Source organism: Cupressus sempervirens, chromosome 6 (genome assembly GCF_028749045.1).
Source record: "Cupressus sempervirens isolate cs-2001-9-10 chromosome 6, ASM2874904v1, whole genome shotgun sequence".
NCBI lineage: Eukaryota > Viridiplantae > Streptophyta > Pinopsida > Cupressales > Cupressaceae > Cupressus > Cupressus sempervirens.
In genome coordinates, this window is record NC_143123.1 from 384,063,915 (window position 1) to 384,083,678 (window position 19,764).

The following is a 19,764-nucleotide window of genomic DNA, read 5'->3' on the forward strand; positions in this document are numbered from 1 at the left end:
TATCTCAAGTTACAAATGCAAGGGTCGTTGCAGATAGATTAAATATTGAATACTTAGCATAAGGTGGATCTCCCATGTGTTTGGTGTGTCTATCATGAAAGCAACATTCAAGTCATCCTAGCGTTTATGATTTGATGCTTATGTTAACTTGTTATATTAAAAGGGAAAAATGTTCTAGTCATTCTGGCTTCTTGTGCCTCGAATGCTTACATTTAATCTTGACAAACCTATAATGTATGTTTTATTCATATTCCCATAATTGCAATGTCAGTGGGAATTGTATAACATACGAGCTTTTTTCTATGTCCAGTGATGATAAATCGTCGAGGTTTGGTAACCAGACCTAGGGTTGCATTTAACATAGTCTTGCATTACATACTTCACTTGCATATGCACACAATTTGGTTGTGATTCCATTTCTCCCCTGTGTCATGAAGGATTGGGGGCATCTTCAAACTTATCAGGTTTCTCCATAGCTGCACAATTGTTTGGTTTGTCAATTTGTGCTCCTCAATGGAATACCTATCACTGTCAAGCAAAAATACATAACACTACATGAGATGTCAATCCATTTCCATATACATTGCATCCATATACTCATAATATCTACTCTACATGCTCATAATCACATCACATCACACCAGCATACATATGCATTCATATCAAAGTACAACATACATCTCATAATCATCATATTGACATCTCATGTATATCAAAGTGATATAGATATAGACAATGACATGAACATAGGAATACTCGACTCAAAATCTCATATGTATATCTCAAAAGAATGTGTCAGTACAAAAATGGGCACTACTCAAGTGCTATCAATCAAAATGATACAAAATGGTGCTGGCACACCAATCAATACATAGCTAGAGGTCAAAAATTAAGAACCAAATGCACAACATCTAACTCTACCCAGTGCTCTTGTCTCCAAGAGGAGCAGGAGCAGGAGCCGCAAGTAGAGGAGGAGGTGGTGGCAAGTCAGGTCTAGCAGGAGGTCATGCACCTCCTGACTCTTGAGCATACTATGAAAATCACTACACCTGCAAAGCCTCATTAGGCACCACTGTCGAATATGCAGCAAAGTAATAGGCCGCTTGAGCCGACTGAAGGCAGATCTCCACCTGTGCAATCTCCAATCACTGCTCAGTAGTCTCGACACACTCTCTCCACTAATCAATCTCTCACTACCACTCCACCAGCTAAGAGTCCCAAACAGCTACCTGTATCTATAAATCCCCCAACTGCCAAGAGACTTGATGAATCTGCTCTCAGTAGCGTCGTACAGTGTCCTGCACCCTAGCTGCAAGCTAATTTGGCATATCCTCATCAAGCATCTTAGGTGCTTGCTACTATGGGGGTGCCTAGTACTGTGGTGGCACCTGCTACTGTGGAGCCTCCTGCTATGGGGCCTACTCCTCCATCCTTTGCCTTCACCACTGACAATGTCCTATCCCACTACCCCTGGCACCTGGGTCTGATCCCATCTACCATGGGGGAATCTACAACTACTTTACCCAGTGCCAGACCTATGGATGCACCTGTGGCTATGGCTATGCTAGTTGCTACTGCGAAACCTATCTCTCTGTTTGACCTACCATCCCCAGTGGATCAGTAAATCTTGGGAACCAATAGCTGATCAAATAAGCTTGATATGTAGGCATCATCCTTGCATCTGCTACCTCTAGCAGTTAGTCCCACTAAACTGCAACTAGGCTGCATACATCTATCATGGATTGGCCTGGATCCATACGTGGAGGCCACCCTCACCCTACATCCCTTGCTAGTTTGGGATATGCGCAGTACTCCTGAGAAATATCCTATGGATGGCCATACTACTGCCACACCTATGAAATTTCAAACTACTCTATGATCTGCGTTGTCCTCCCCAAAAGTGGTTGTGAGCTGAACACCCAAGGAAGCTCTCTAGGGGCATCATCCCAGTCCTCAATCTCTCACCAGAGCTGCCATACAACGGAGACTAGGTCATCGAGATGTGTCCTCTAATGCTCTATCTTACCCAAGAAGACTTGGGTAATGTGCCCTCGATATCGGCAGATGTAGGGCTCCATCAGCTCTCTAGAATCCTCAAAAATTGGCCTACATATAGGAAGATGCTCCTAGGCCCAAATCTGAAGCACATAAACTGTGGTGGCCATAGTATTCTTCTCATGGAAGACTATCTCGTATATCTCATGGTACAAGTGGGCCAGCATGCACTGACCCCATCCAAAAATCTTAGGTGCCTCTACCATCTAGCGTAGCATCACTCCCCACCCACACTCCAAACCATGCTATCCTTTGTCAGGACACAAGAAGTAGCTCATGAATATAGCTAGCACAAATTCCAGCCTATGTGTCAGCCTGTATGTATGCATCAACTCATCCCAGCTAATGGCTTGACCTCTCTGCAGCTCCCTCTCAAACACAATAGAAAGTGCCTCTGTGCCTACTCAGGGCACTGTATCATACATGACTCTGGCTCCATGGAATGGGATCCTTAGTATCCTTTGGGGTGATCATCATCTCCCCCATAGGTAGGTGAAAGGTGTTTGTCTCTGAATGGAAATGCTCCACCAAAGTTGTGAGTAAGCCGTGATTTACCATCACGACTAGGATCTGGCATAGAGAGCACAAACCCAATCGAGCAATTTGTGCCCAATCAGCATCATCAAGACTCTGTAATAACTCTCCATATGGTGGGTAATGTGATCTAAACAACACAACATGAAAGACCTCTTGCACACACATAAACAACAACGACAAGAAAATGATCAGTACCGGTATGAAATGGAAAAATAAAGCTAATAAAAATACAAATTTTACGTGCAAAATTAAAAATGTTAAACACTACTATCACGGGTTCTCGTGCGAAGATCTCTGACTCTCGCATGAAGATTCCCTCTTTTACATGAAGAATCTCATTCTTGCATGAGAAATGAAGTCCCCACGCGAGAAATGAAGTTCTTGTGCATGAAGAATCTAGTTCTTCGCATGAGAGTGGGTGTCTCCCGCGCGAGAAACCTCACTGATGCATGCGAAGAAATAGCGCACCCTATTTCTTCGCACAAGAAGAGATCATCTTTGCATGAGAAAGGATAGTCTCACTCGAAGATCATTTAGACAACCCTAAAATATGTTAAAATGCAATAAATGACCTCGTAAAGCGTGAAATGAAAGTGTGAAGATGGGAAATCGATGAGTCACCAATAGTCTATACTCTACTGGCCAACTGTGTCATCTAGAGTGCTCAAAATGATGATATCTCACATTCACTGCCATGTCTCTCTCAGAGCTCAATTCACTACAAGACAAAAAGCACAAATGAATTGAAAATGACCCCTTGGGCCCTTATATAGCTATTGATCTAATTTCTCAAAGTGCTCTAATTTGCACAAAAATCACTCCCCTGGCTAATTTGACCATTCTAAATCTATTTTTGGGATCAAATTCAAAATTTGACACACCTAAGTGCCTCAAAAATGCATTTTAAAATTTTGGGGACCAACACAATTGAACGCTTGTGCAGCCCAAATCTTTTTGATACTTTGCGATTCTTGGAATCTTTTCAACTCGAAATTCTTCATGTTTTTAAAATTTATTTTTGAAAACTCAACTCAAGTCAACTGTGGTCAAATGTGGTCAACTTTTGGTCACACTTGGTCTTTGGGACCTCGAAATCATTGCAACTCAACTCTAAATTGTATTCTGCTTCAAACATTCTACTACATCTCACATTTCTTCAACTACTTTATGTCACATTTCTGGTGTGTCATCTTTCAATTTCACTACCAAGGGGGCAGGTTATTTCTTGGGGCATCTTTTTCCCATCTTATGTCCTCATCATTCGGGGCATCTCATCACTCAAGACATCTTGCTCCCTTCTATCTGGCATCTTTGTTATCTATCTTATCTTTTCATCAATTGATCAACCTTATAACAGCTCATCTTAGAGTTTGATGGACAAGTATTCAGACAGTCTAAACCCTAACTCCTGAGGATTAAGCCTCATTCTGGGGATGATTCTATGACTCATGATTAGACTTTGTTATCTTTTATCAATCTCAGGTATCTAGGTGTTCTACCTAGATCCTTGAAGGTTAAGCTTTGTTCTAAAGATAATCTTTTAAATGCTTTCAATCTCAAGTATCTAGGTGTTCTATTTGGATCCTTAAAGGTTAAGCTCTGTTCTAGAGATAATCTTTTAAATGCTTTCAATCTTAGGTATCTAGGTGTTCTATCTGGATGCTTAAAGGTTAAACTCCATTCTGGAGATAATCTTTTAAATGCTTATCAATCTCAGGTATCTAGATGTTCTATCTAGATCCTTAAAGATTACACTCTGTTCTAGAGATAATTTTTTAAATTCTTATCAATTTTAGGTATCTAGATGTTCTGTCTGGATCCTTAAAGATTATGCTCCGTTCTAGAGATAGTCTTTTAAATGCTTATCAATCTTAGGTATCTAGGTGCTCTACTTGGATCCCTTAGGATTAAGCTCTATTATAGAGATAGTCCTTAAAATCTTATCAATTGGTCGTTGTATCATCAATTTTGAAACCAATCTCATTTCTTGATCCTCGCATCATGCTTTCTGATTTTCTTTGAATTGAACATGCTGCTCGCACATTCATTCAAAGAGGGGCAAAATGTAATACCCCAAAATTGGCTCATTTCCATCTCAACCAATTCTTGTCTATTTTTTATTGATTCTGAAGACCTATTCTAATAGGCAATTATCAAAAGAACTCAATTTTCCTTAGCGTAGAAATAGTTTTCATATTAACTGAATCCATTTTTAAAATAACACCCTCCAATTTAAATGGATCTTTTTCTTTAAAAAAGCAATATTTCAAAATTATAAACAATATACTAATTAACAAATTCTTATAATTAAGTATGATTATTATTAAATTTGTATTAATAATTATTAAATTATTAATAAAATAATATATATTAATTTATTAATAATCATCATCATTATTATTATTTTAATAATAATAGTTTTAAAAAATAAACTCTCCCCAACAAAGGGGAAGCCACAAGTGGCATAGTTGCTTTGGTAGCTTGCTGCCTTGGCAATACTTGTTGCCTTGGCAATGTCTACTCCTAAGATAGCATGCCTGACATCATAGCTGGCGGGGGTGGGGGTGGGGTGTAGGTCATATCCCCTCCTCTCCTTATTTTTTAATAGTATCTATATATATAGCATTTAAAAGAATGACAAACACCCCCCAACAACATTCAATAATAAAATACAATTACATAGTAATTTAAAAATTATTATGGTAAAAATGTTTTTTTTAACATAATACCAATATAGATCTGATAGGGAAACATAATTAAATTAATACAAAATAATAAATTAAATTGGTTTTCTTTTTCTAACCCTATCCCAATTTTTTATTTTTCTAAATCAATCCAATTTATGAATAAAACATGCTAGGCATAAGGCCTACCTAGTTGCAAACATTAACAATTGAAATACATTCAGACTTATAGAGACAAACTTATCATATCTTTCTTCTACTACATTCTACTTACTCTAATCTGAGATCTCGAATTATATAGCTAGCAAGATTTGTCTCAAAGGAAAAATTAGAGACCAAACAATTAAACAAAATAACATCTAGGGGACAAGGATAGGTCTAGGTGTGATCTAGGAAGAGATCCCCAAGGCCATGGAAAGCCTTGATATCACAAAAATTTGCTAAGTCAAAACTCATAGTTACCTAGTATGCCAGGAGATGAGTAGGCCTCAAGTAAAGAGAAGGATAACTCTTAGATATGATATAATTAAATTTTGTGGTCATAGGATAAGTATCCATGATAGGTTTACATGAAGAATCCAACTATGTAGAAAGGAAGAACATGAACAACAAGGGCCATTCCATGAATAGTAGAAAGAAACAATAAATAGGAAAAAAAAATTGGTTGGTGCAAGTTTTGCAAGTTTTCCAAAGTACCCAAGATGCTCATGCATCACACCTTCATGCTATATTATGTATATTATCCAGTTGTATCTTTGACTATCTTCTTGAGATTCTCTGCATTTGATTTTTTACAATGCTAATTATTTAACATTTCTACTGGATTCTTGCCTTCCTAAAAATATTTTTAACTTTAAAGATAGCCCCCACTACATTAAAAACAAATACTTAATATCTTTAGAACTATTTAAGATGTATTCAATACCTATTGTTTCCACATTCTTGTCATTTTTCATATATGGATCCTTTCTTGGTTTTGACACAATTTTTATTGATAAATATATCATGATTCCTATAGGGCAATTCATATGTTTTCTTCTTCTAGATGTACTATATAGAGCTAAAACTTGACACTTTCTACTAGTGAAAATTACATTGGTTATGCCCCAATCAAGTTTGACAAGAGTGCAATAAATGGCCATAGATATGTTTTAGTACATGATAGCATATAACACATGCTTGAGATTCAAAGTTTCAAGTCAACTTTCACTTGAAAGACTCAATGAAATTCTAGGTCAAGAGCAACTAAAAGAATTCAAAGAAGGATAAATACTCTTTTGATATTATTAGTCCACTATCATGTAGATATACTTCTAGTTGCAAACCACATTGAACAACAAAATCAATTAGGGTCTTTTTGTGGGATATTGTTGGAATTGTTGCAAGAGATTGCATAATGTGTGCTAGCGTTAATGTTAACATATTTCTTCTTCCTGACAATGTTCTTAGTTTGTTCAGTGAAGAGATGAACCAATTTGGTTTTTATATTATGTATCAGATCTTGCGCAATTAAAGATGGTTTTACAAATGTATGTAGATGATCATTCTTGGATCAAAAAAGTTGATATTATTATTTGAGTGAGCTATAGTACATTGATCAAAATTGATTATTGATATTTTAAAGTTATTTTGTTAATAAAAATGTTAGAGTATTTGGATTAGTATGGATCACTTATGCAATATTTTTTGTTGTTAACATGATGATGTGTTTAGGAATTCAGTATGTGTCCTCAACTAGAGTGGATATAGATTGTTTTGTGATGTTCATGATTAACAATGCAAATTTGTTCATAGATTCAAGGCAGAGATGTTATTGTTGTTTATGTGGTATTTCATGACACTTATTGATGTTTCTTAATGATGCCATATTATTTTTGTTGGATCACAATGAGCTATTTTATTTGATATAAAAAGATTCACGAAGCATGTTAAAGTGTTTTTGGTCAACTTGGTGATGTAATTTGTTGCACTTGATCTTTAGCATGATTAATGGATTGTGGCATGTTGAAGATTATTTGTTTAATGAATCTTAGATGCCTTAATTAGAATGTCTTGGATAATATTGGATATTTTAACTAAAGTCATGATTAAGGCTGACCTTGTTTATGTTGATGTAATTCATGTAAAGTTGAAATCATTTCTATAAATGAAAGTGATGGATGATGTGATTAGAGTATATAATTTGAATGAATGAAAATTATATCAGACACTGAGACAAGAGTTATAAGTGCAATTTGTTGAGACAAAGAGTTGATGTACTTCATTAGATTTGTATTGAAATTTAATATGATATTATTCAATTCATAATTTAGTGGATTAGTGTCCATAGGGGATTGTATCCCATCCCAAGGTTGTTGCCTTGTTTTAATCTCTAGGTTTCCTTTTGCATATTTGAGTAGTGAGTCTAAATGCATGTTCATTCCCCCTCTACTTTTAACAATGTGTGTGTGCTAGTACATTCTCTAGTGCATTTTATCCCCATTGTGGTTTTTCCCTAACAAGGTTTCCACATAATTTAATTTGGTGTTATGTATAATGGTGTTTGTTTCCTCTATGCATTAATTTTTATCTTTCAATAGTAAGTCCTTATTATTGCAATTTTTTTTAAGCATCAAGCTTAATCAAACAACTGATTCACCCCCTTTTTCCCCCTCCCCCTCCCCAAATTTATCTATGAAAAGTGTTAAAGTGTTTTTGGCCAACTTGGTGATGTCTTGTGTTGCACTTGATCTTGAGCATGATAAATGGTTTGTGGCATGTTGAAGATTATTTGTTTAATAGTTCCTAGTTGTGCCTTAAACAACATGTCTCAAATAAAATTGGTTATTATGACTAAAGTAATGATTAAGGTTGACCTTTTTATGTTTATGTAATGTATATAAAGATGAAATCATTTGTCTAAATGAAAGTGATGTGTGATGAGATATGAGCATATGATGTGAATGCATGTAGAAAAATTATATCAGAGACCAAGAGAAGAGGTATGAATGGAACTTGTCAAGTGAGAGAGTTGATGTACTTCATTATAGTTGTATTGACATTTCATATTATATCAATCAGTTCATAATTCAATAGATTAGTGTCCATAGTGGATAGTAGTGTTACAAGCTAGAGTTGTCGTTACACCAAAAGTCTTACTTGTTAATGCTTGATACAACCCACTAGACTTATAGAACACACAAGAGGTGGTTAAGCTATATCAAAAATCCCAAAGGGGAAGGCTACTAGTTAGTCCAAAAATTCCCCCCTCAATGTTATCTAAGGGGATTCAAACCTATGCTTGTTACAAGCTAGAGTTGTCGTTACACCAAAAGATCAACCTGTTAATGCCTAATACAACCCACTAGACTTATAGAATGTACAAGAGGTAGTTAAGCCATTTCATGAATCCCAAAGGGGAAGACTACCAGTTAGTCCAACATGTAGTTTATATAAGGGTTTTTTACCTTGTTGTAATCTCCTAGTTTCCTTTTGTATCTTTGAGAAGTGAGCTTTAGGTGGTGTTCCCAAATGCACATACATACCCCCTCTACTTTTTATAGGGTGTTTGGGCTAGTACATTTTCTAGTGGGTTTGATCCTATGGCATGGTTTTTCCCCTAATAAGGTTTCCACGTAATTAAATATCTTATTATGTATTATGGTGGTGGTTTCCTCTATGCATTAATTTTCATCTTTCATTTCTGAGGTCTTATGATGGTGAATTTTTTAAAGAATCAAATTTCATTGCACAATTGGTTCACCCTATAATCACCCACAAATGGTCTAGTAAACTATGAGACCCCTTTCTGCATTTTTAAATTCCTAAATGCTAGACTACATTTCTTTTATCTATCATCTTTGACCAAATCTTGATTAAATTAAAAATACTTTATATTTGACCACTTTATTCTAAGATCTTATTTAATTGAAAGAATCATATCCCCTTTTAATCAAATAAAGTCCCCAAAGTCCCTCTTATCCTAAGTGTGCACATGAAATGAATGATTTCTATTTTAAAAATAAAATTAAAAGATTTTTTGTTTGCACATGTGAGGGAACCCTTTTCAAGGTGGGTAGAATATTTTATCTTCTCCACAATTCTTTTGCCTCTTAAACACATCTGTCGATCGTGCTTCTAAAGTTTCTTATGCACCAAAGTGAACATTAGACTCATTCTCCACCATAGATCTTGCCTTAATCTCTATCATCCATTTCTCTTTAAAAGGAAGATCTCTCCACACTCTTTCATGATCTTAGACTCTCATGATAGTGTTATGTTGTCATTTTGTGCTTGCATTCTTGAGCACATTTGCACTCATGTTAGCTTACTTGTATACTTAGTTTAAATTCTTTTTGTTGGAAATCTAATTGAAAAGATCATTAATGAAGAAAATTGATTAAAGAGAGAAATTTTTGTTAACAGGATTTTTTCAATCATTTTTTTGTCATTGATGTCAAACCTGCTATTTATAGGAATGACATTTGCTTATAAGATCCAAGTACTATCACTTAGTTGATTGATGAAGAGGATTTGAACAACAAGATGTAACAAGAGCACCTAAGGGAAAGGTTGAGATATGGTGATGTAATGAAGTGAAAGGATTGATTAAGAAAATGGTTAAATGATGTATTGATAACATATTCAAGGATACAGAGGTTGGTTAGACCTAGAAACATTGGAGAAATAAGTTGTAACAAGGTTGACTACAAATCTCTTCTGTGGTCTTGAGGATTTCTGGGACTGGCTTTGGTGTTGCTGATTTACAGTGGAAAATGGCTGCTGGTTTGGTGGGGAATGGATGGACCACATTAAAAGGAAAAAAGATCAAGCCCTCCACTACCTCTTTTGATATGGCATTATGTTCTCAAAAGAAGGGATCTAAAGGCAAAGCCTGACTGGCTTCTGTTGGCCTATTGTTCTTTGTTTTGTCCCCTAGCTTTTGGCCTATTATTCTTTGTAGTGTATCATGGTTGGGGAATTTTTTCCCTTTTCTTTGTTGGGTTTCAAGAGCCCAGTCAAAACCTATGTTGGTCAATGGTCACCTTTTGTTTGGTGATCTGAAGTATTGGCCTTTTGTTTGGCCATTGTCCTTTGGCTGGGCTTTAATTGCTTATTTTCAGCCTTTTGTATTGTTTTAACTTGGGTTTTAGGATCCCTATAAAACCTATTTATCTAATAAAAAACAAGGTTGACTACAAAGCTTGAACTAAGTTCATCAATGGGTGCTGAGCAAGCTAGTTGAAGCCGAGAAAATTTTCAGCTAGAGCTGAGCAAAAGGAAAATTTAGTGTGTGTCAAGTGATCTTTAGGTACTGAGTGAAGTTCAAGTGCCAAGCAAAGTATCAAGTGTTGAGCATTAGTAAAAACATAGTTGATGCTAAGTAACACATTATGTGTGAAGCATCAAGATTTTAATAGTGTCGACCTGGTACATTATTGAAAAATTGAAGATTCGCCAAATCTAAGGTGCAATAGTTGTTACTTAGAATTTTGTGAAATAGTTGGAGGATAAGGATGATGAGCTAATGGCACAAAATTATATGTAAACCATTTTGGAGTGAATTCAAGAGAATTCTTCATGATGTTTCCAGAAGAAACCTAATATGGGTTAGATACAATGAATCTTGCCTAATCCATACAAATTGAAACTAAAGGCATGAAGAATGGAGAGGGAAAAGGAATTCTAGACTTCTATTTAAGAAGTCACAGACCAAGAAGCAAGAGCTATTGGAGTGCCAAATTTCAAAGTGGTTATAAGGGTGTCAAGGAAAAGACATATGGGTGAAGGAAGAACTAAGCACAGAGACTCTGCTTCTACAAGTGTTTAAGAAGAGATTATTACACTAGTACATTGAGCATGGAGAATCAAGGAGGCCAAGCTTGAAAGGAGGGCAAGAGATCAAGAGTTGCAGAGACTGAATGCTAGCAAATGAAGAAGAGATGAGAAGTGATCTGAGATCTACAAGTTGAGTTGTATTCTGTAATTAGGTTAAAATCCCTAATTGTTACTCTAGCAATTGTATCAGTTAGGATAGAAGGAAAATCCTATGGACTTAGGTTGGCCTAATAGCCATTTGTAAATCCTTTAACAAGGTGGCATTCCAAGTGAATGGTCTAAAGTCCTCTAACTAGGCCCACTTCTAACAAGGTGGTTAAATCCTTTAACTAGGTCACATTTAATAGTGTGTTGTAGCCTTTAACAAGGCATCATTTCTGAAGAGTGAGAATTGAGTAGTATGTTAATGGTAGTTTTTCCCAAATTAGGTTTCCACATAAATCACTGTGTTATGCATTGATCTTTTATGTGTTATGCTTGCATGTTGATTTACAGTAACTTGCTAAATAGGAATATTAAAGCTTGGATGAATGTATGGTTGGATGGGCTCACTACACTTAGTGAAAAAGTTTGAATTAGACATGTTGGACCTTGAATAACTAATTCACCCTACCCCCTAGTTATTCTAAAGCATTTCTAACAATTGGTATCAGAGACATCTTTTGGTTTAGTTTCAAGGTACTAGAAGTAGGAAGATCAAGATGTCTAAGAGAGAAGTTCCCAAGCTCAGCAAAGAAAATTTTGTTGCATGGTAGAGTTTGATGAAATTGCACCTTGGATCAATAGGTGATTATGCAAAAACCCCAATTGGAATAGAACATGTAGACCCAACTTGACCTCGTACTATATATGATTTGAGCAAAAGGAAGGAGCACAATCAAGCAATGTTGGAGATTGCCTCTGCACTCATCTATGCAGAATATGATGACATCAAAGATTATGACACTACATTCAAGATGTGGAAAGCCCTAATAGATATCTATGGAGGAGATTAGAATGTTCAGAGAGCAAAGAGAAATCCTTAGAGGAAAGTTTAATGACATGAAAATGGGGAAAGGTGAGAATGCTAAAGAAGTGGTAAGTGCAATAAGATGTTTGGGTGGTCAATTGGAAGAATAAACTGTCAACAAAAAATACTTAAGAACTCTACTCCCTATCTATGCTATTAGAGTTTTAGCTATCCAAAAGCTAAGGTGTGTACAAGGAAAAACACAATCTTTGAAGGAATAGTGGGAAGACTTACTGCATTTGAATTGTCCAACTCTGATAACTACAGACCTGAGAACCTTGAATCTACTTTCAAGGCCAAGATGACAATAAAAGACACTGAGGAGGAGACATCAAGCAAGAAGAGAAGAAAAGGAAAATATGCATCCAGTGATAGCAACATAGATGAGGAAGATGTGGAATAGTTAGAAGCACTATTGGCTAGGAGATTCCATAGAGGTAAAGGTAAATTCAAAGGTAAGCTTCCTATCATATGTTTCAATTTCAATGAAGAAGGAAATATTGCTGCAAGGTGCACACAAAAGAAGAACTACAAAGAAGGAAACAATTACAAGAACAAGGGAGAAGATGGTAGCAAGGACTACAAGGAAAAAGGCAAAAGATGCTACATTGTTGAAGAATATTTTGATGAGAACGATGATGAAGTAGTCTATGTGGCCATGAACAATGAATCAGATAAAGATGAAGATGAAGCAACAACATTGGTAACCTATGTGAACAAGAATGAAAAGTACATCATAGATAGTGGGTGCTCACATCACATGACATTAGGTAAAAGTAATTTTATTACCTTTACTAAATATGATGGAAATAGTGTTAGATATGGTAATGATGCTCCATGTCAAATCAAAGCAAAATGCTCAATTAAACTTATAGAAAAAAATTCATGTGATAATGCATATTATGTTGAAGGACTGTACTACAACTTTTTGAGTGCATCCCAATTAGGAAATGTAGGTTGTAAAGTAGAATTTGGAAACAAAACTGCCAAGATTTATGACACTAATGGAAATCTAATACGAAAAGGTGAACAAACTAGGAGTAACTTATTTTACCTAGATATAGAAGATGTAACTTGTCTTGTTATTAGACTTGATGATGTGTGATTATGGCATAAAATATTGTGTTATGTTAACTTTTACAATCTCATTAGCATTAGTAAGAAGAAGAAAGTCAGAGGTTTTCTCAAAATGAAGAAACATGAAAACACAATGTGCAAACAATGTCAACTAGGGAAGATGACTCGGTCTAGTTTCAAAAGAAAAACATACACTTCCAAAGAAGTACTAGAGTTAGTCCATACAGACTTATGTGGTCCAATAGAAGTGCAAAGTTACCTATAATAAAGATACATAATGTTATTTGTAGATGACTATTCCAGCATGATGACTGCTATGTTCTTGAAGAAAAAATTTGATGCATTTCAAATGTTTAAGTGGTATTTGGCTAGAGTTGAGAAGGAAACAAGAAAGAGTCTAAAGTTCCTAAGATCAAAAAAAGGAGGTGAGTTTACATCAAAAGAATTTGAAGTATTCTACAATGATAAAGGTATGAAGAGGAAAACATCAGCACCAAGAACTCCACCACAGAATGGTATTGCTAAAAGAAGGAATAGATCAGTGATAGACTATGCTAAAACCTTGATGATGGAGAAAAATGTTGCTCTAAAATATTGGAGAGAAGTTGTAAGCACTACAATATACACATTGAATAGAGTCCAAGTCAAGAAAGGTACAAATGCAACACCTTTTGAATTGTGGTATGGTCACTCACCTAATGTTAAACATTTCAAAGTCTTTGGTTGTAAATTATATATTCTTAAAGACATTAGAAATGGAAATTTTGATGCAAAGAGTGATGAAGGCATATTCCTTGGCTACTCCACTAGAAGTAAGGCATATAAGTGTTTAAACACTAACACTAACAAGATTGTGGAGAGTGAAAATATAAATTTTGATGAGCATGCAGAAGTTTAGGTTGATGGAACTAAACAATCAAAGGATTATAGAAACTTTGTTTAGGTTGATGGAACTAAACAATCAAAGGATTATAGATCTTTTGTATACTTCTATGAAAGAATGTCTATTAAATATAATACTACAAATCAAGTTGGGAATTAGCAATAAATCTCAATATTAGCCGAGTCACAACTAGTGAATGTTGAGCTACATTCAGAAGTCATGTTGGAAAATGTAGAAAATGCACATTCTAAATTTGAGAATAGTAAACATGGAAGAAATGATGAAATAATAGATGGAGAAGAACAAAATGACTCTGAAGCTAAAGGATCAAACATGGAAAGAAGGACTGAACCAAGGTTAGCCAAGTATGTGAGAAGATATTACCTTGCAAATCAAATCATTGGTGATAAGGATGCCAAACCAATGACAAGGAATAGACTAATGAATTAATCATGTCTATTGAGCAAGGTTAAGCACAAAATAGTAAAGGATGCACTACAAGATGATGAATGGTATAAAGCTATGAAAGAAGAGATAAACCAGATTGAGAAGAAAAAAACATGGACCTTAGTTCCTAGACTAGCTGATAAGAATGTAATTGGTACCAAATGGGTGTTTAGGAACAAAATTGATGAGAATGGTGAGATAACAAGAAACAAAGCTAGCTTATTTTTCAAAGTCTATGCATAAGAAGAAGGACTAGATTATGGGGAAACATTTGCCCCTATTGCAAGAATGGAAGGACTAAGAACATTACTTGCATATGATGCATACAAAGGCTTCAAAGTCTACCAAATGGATGTGAAGTCTTCTTTTTTGAATGGTATACTAGAAGAGGAAGTCTACATAGAACAACCAGAGGGATTTGTTGATGACAAGAACAAAGATATGGTTTGCAAACTACACAAGGCACTTTATGGTTTGAAGCAAGCACCAAGAGCATGGTATGAGAAATTGAACTAATATATTGTAAAGATAGGATTTGATAGAAAAAATGACAAAAACAACTTGTATGTCAAGGAAAAAAAAGGTAAAGACATTTTGATATCAAAAATCTTTGTTGATGATATAATATTTGGAGGAAAAGATGATCTATGCAAATATTTTGTTGATCAAATGAAGTATGAGTTTGAGATGTCCATGTTTGGAGAGATCAATTTCTTTGTTGGATTGCAAGTACATCAATTGAAGCATGGCATATTTGTGACCAAATAAAAATACATCAAGGAGATACTCAAGACATTTGGATTAGAAGACTCAAAACTAGTTAGCACACCAATGGCAACAGGACATAAGCTATCCAAGAATGATGAGTCTGTTGAAGTCAATTAGACATTGTATAGATCAATGATTAAAAATTTACAATATGTTGTACATAGTAGACCAGACATTGCATTAGCTATTGGAATAGTGGCAAGATTTTCTACAAATCCAATAGAAAATCATCTAATGGAAGTAAAGAGAATATTGAGGTATCTAAAAGGAATTGATGACTATGGTTTGTACTATAAGAGGAGTGAAAAGTTTTTACTAAGAGCTTACACTGATGCAAATTGGGGAGGTAATATTGATGATAAAAAAAGCACCAGTGGAGGAGCACTTTTCTTGAGAAAAAGATTGATTACATGGACTAGCAAAAAGCAAATTTGTACCTCACAGTCGACTATAGAAGCTAAATATGTTGCAACTACTATCAATTGCACAAATATTGTATGGATCAAACATTTTTTGCAATTTATGAAGGAAGAAGTAAACAAGCCTATGATACTTTATTGTGATAATACAAGTGTTATCAACATATCAAAGAACCTTGTAATTCATGCTAAAACCAAGCACATTGCAATCAAGTATCACTATGTAAGAGAATTGGTGGAAGAAAAAAAATTAAAGATGGAATATGTTAGCTCAAAGGAAAAAAAATTTGACATCTTCACAAAAGCACTGCCTAAAGATGCTTTTGAGTATCTTAGAGGTAAGCTAGATGTGATACCCCTAGCCAAGGATACTCAAAGAAAAAGCAATACTACCCTAAATCAAATGAGTTGATTGTTGAGATATTACACATTGATGTAGAGGTTGTTTACTTTAGGATTCATGCCTGAAGTAATCAAATTGCAAAAGTTACAGATCAGTCACAAGCAAGGCGATAGAGGGAGAAATTGAATGAACTTGTAAATGTTGCACTTGCATGATAAGATGTTGAAATAATATGTCTTTGGCATTGTTTTCAAAGAGGGAGATGTCATAAAATTGATCAACAACTGTTGAGAAAATAAAGAATGAAGAAAGAGGGAGTTAAAGTAGAAACTAATCAAATGAAGATGAGCAATGCATATAGAGGGAGAAAAGAAAAGAAAAAGGATATAGCAGCTAAGAGGGAGAAGCTAAAATGAAACAATCAGGATAATATATCAAAAGAGGGAGATGTGAAAATTGATGTAACACAATTACTTTTTGGCATTTGACTTACTATTCTAACCTAGTTTGCATTTGGTTAAATAGTTTAGTCTGATGGTTGATCAATTTGGTTTTCCATCAATGCCAAAGAGGGAGATTGTTGTTAACAATATGTTTTCAATCATTGTTTTGTCATTGATGTCAAACTTACTATTTGTATGAATGGCATTTTCTTATAAGATCCAAGTACTATCACTTAGTTGATTGATGAAGAGGATTTGATCAACAAGATGTAACAAGAGAACCTAAGGGAAAGGTTGACTTATGATGATGTAATGAAGTGAAAGGATTACTTAAGAAAATGGTTAAATGATGTATTGATAACATATTCAAAGATATAGAGGTTGGTCACACTTAGAAACATTGGAGAAATAAGTTGTAACAAGGTTGACTACAAAGCTTAAACTAAATTCATTAGTGGGTGCCGAGCAAGCTAGTTGAAGCTAAGCAAATTTTCAGTTGGAGCTGAGAAAAAGGAAAATCTAGTGTGTGCCAAGTGATCTTTAGGTGCCGAGTGAAGTTTAAGTGTTGAGCAAAGTATTAGGTGTTGAGCATCAAAAAATCTTAGTTGGTGCTGAGTGAACTTTAGGTGTTGAGCATTAGTAAAAATGTAGTTAATATTGAGTAACACAATATGTGCCAAGCATCAAGATTTCAATAGTGTTGAGTTGTTGCATTATTAAAAAATTGAAGATTCACCAAATCTAAGCTGACATAGTTGTTACCTAGAATTTTGTGAAATAGTGGGAGGATAAGGATGATGAGGTGATGGCACAAAATTCTATGTAAACTATTTTGGAGAAAATTCAAGAGGATTCTTCATGATGTTTCTAGAAGAAACATAATATGCGTTAGATACAATGAATACTATCTAATCCATACAAATTTAAACTAAAGGAGTGAAGAATCAAGAGGGAAAAGGAATTTTAGACTTCTATTTAAGAAGTCATAGGCCAAGAAGCAAGAGCTACTAGAGTGCAAAATTGTGAAGTGGTTAGAAGAGTGTCAAGGAAAAGACATCTGGGTGAAGGAAGAACTAAGCACAGAGACTCTACTTCTACAAGTGGTCAAGGAGAGATGATTTCACTAGTACATTGAGCATGGAGACTCAAGGAGACTAATCTTGAAAGGAGGGCAAGTGGTTAAGAGTTGTAGAGACTAAATGATAGGTAGATGAAGAAGAGCTAAGAAGTGATCTTAGATCTACAAGTTGAGTTGTATTTTGCAATTAGGTCAAAATCCCTAATTTTTACTCTCTAGAAATTATATTAATTAGGATAGAAGGAAAATCCTATGGACTTAGTTTGTCCTAACAACCATTTGTAAATCCTTTAACAAGGTGGCATTCCAAGTGAATGTTCTAAAGTCTTCTAACCAGGCCCACTTCTAATAGGGTGGTTAAATCCTTTAACTAGGTCACATTTAATAGTGTGTTGTAGCCTTTAATAGAGCAGGCCTTTCATAGGGCATCACTTCAAAAGAGTGAGAATTGAGTAGCATGTTACTGGTAGTTTTTTCCAAATTGGATTTCCACATAAATCACTATGTTATCTGTTGATCTTTTATGTGTTATGCTTGCATGTTGATTTATAATAACTTTTTGAATAGGAATATTAAAGCTTGGATGAATTTATGGCTGAATGGGCTCACTACACTTAGTGAAAAAGTTTGAATTGGACATGTTGGACCTTGAATAACTGATTCACCCCACCAACCCCCCTCTTAGTTATTCTAAAGCATTTCTAACACTTTTTATGTATTAATTTAGCTCACATAGTCTAATTAGGAGTTTTTCTAACTCTTTGTTATCTTAGATCTTGCATCTCATTTATCTTAGTTTGCATCTTGAATTTCATTATTGGTTCTTGGATATTGGCACTCTTGCCTCTACTACTTTCAATCTTCCATTCTATGGTGCACCTTGCAAGGGTTGTTTAACTAGGTTCATTTGAGAGCCACCATACTACTTCAAGTCCTTGCACATCATATATTGGAAGCTATAGGCTGCCTCTTGGGATGCTCTTCATAGTGGTTTCCCTAGAGAATAATGGTTTATAGAAGTGTGTTCACCTTTTGAGCATACATTTTTGGTGCCCAACATGGAGATCCAAGTTTCTAGCTCCATTTTTTTGCATTTTCTAATTTTAGTAGTTTATTTTGTTTGTATTTTAGTTACACTTATTGTATGTTCATGTCATATTTGATTTAATCAATTTCTCTTGTAGGTTTATGTTCTTTTATTTTCATATTATATGTATGTTGCCCCATTTTTTATCAGCCTTATTTTCAAGCTTTCCCTTAGTAGCCCCAATAAAGTGTAGTTACCGAGCCCATGTTCTCAAAAATATTCTAAGTCCATAGTCAAGTTTGGTAAAAGTTACTTCTCAATTAGTATCCCTTTTTCCCTTTGGTCAAGTTTTTAGAATTCTAGTACATCATCTCCTCCCTTCTTTCTTTGTGTGGAAAATCCTTAAGTTGGGTATAGGCATAGGTGGCTTTGTTCTAATTATGCTCTTTCCCTTAGAGGAAGTCTTAGGTTTCCCCCCAATGAGAAGAAAAGTTCCTAAGTCCTTCAATATTGTTTCAAGGGTATGGGGATCAAGATTTCCTCTATCCCACTCCCTATCTGCCCAAAGATGAAGTGATCCTAGTGAAACTCCACATAACTATAAAGTACCTCAGCAATAAGGTATAAGTTTGAAGTGTGAAGAATAATTAAGTGGGGGTAATTAAGGCATAGTCTAGGGAGAAGTTCTTTTTAAAGATTCCAATAATGAAGGAAAAGCATATAAAATCAATGATCTATAGGAAAGTAGTAAAAGTGCTTCTCTAGCTCATTAAGCATAACATCCACCATGTAGAAGCCATCTTTCTGAATGAAATAGAAACCATCATTTTACTTAGCTAAAATTGAAGTCAATAAATTGAGGACTTTGCTTCTCCCACTTAAGGTGGTGGATTTTGAAGGAAATTAGATTCATGAAGGAAAAATTGTATGAAAAATGTGTGGGTGATGTCATTTATTCTTGTTAATCCCTTATATTAATTAAAAATATGATCGTTAAGCTCAAAGCACTCCCCTAAATTTAATGCAAATATGATTGGTTAGATTTCCAACCAATGAGAAATAGGAAGGATCTATAAAGTAAGATTTTCTCCACATATTTCATTATCTTTGATATTCACAATGAAGTTAATTTCTTGAGTGCTTATAAGTTAACAATCGTGGATACTAAGTTCATTGG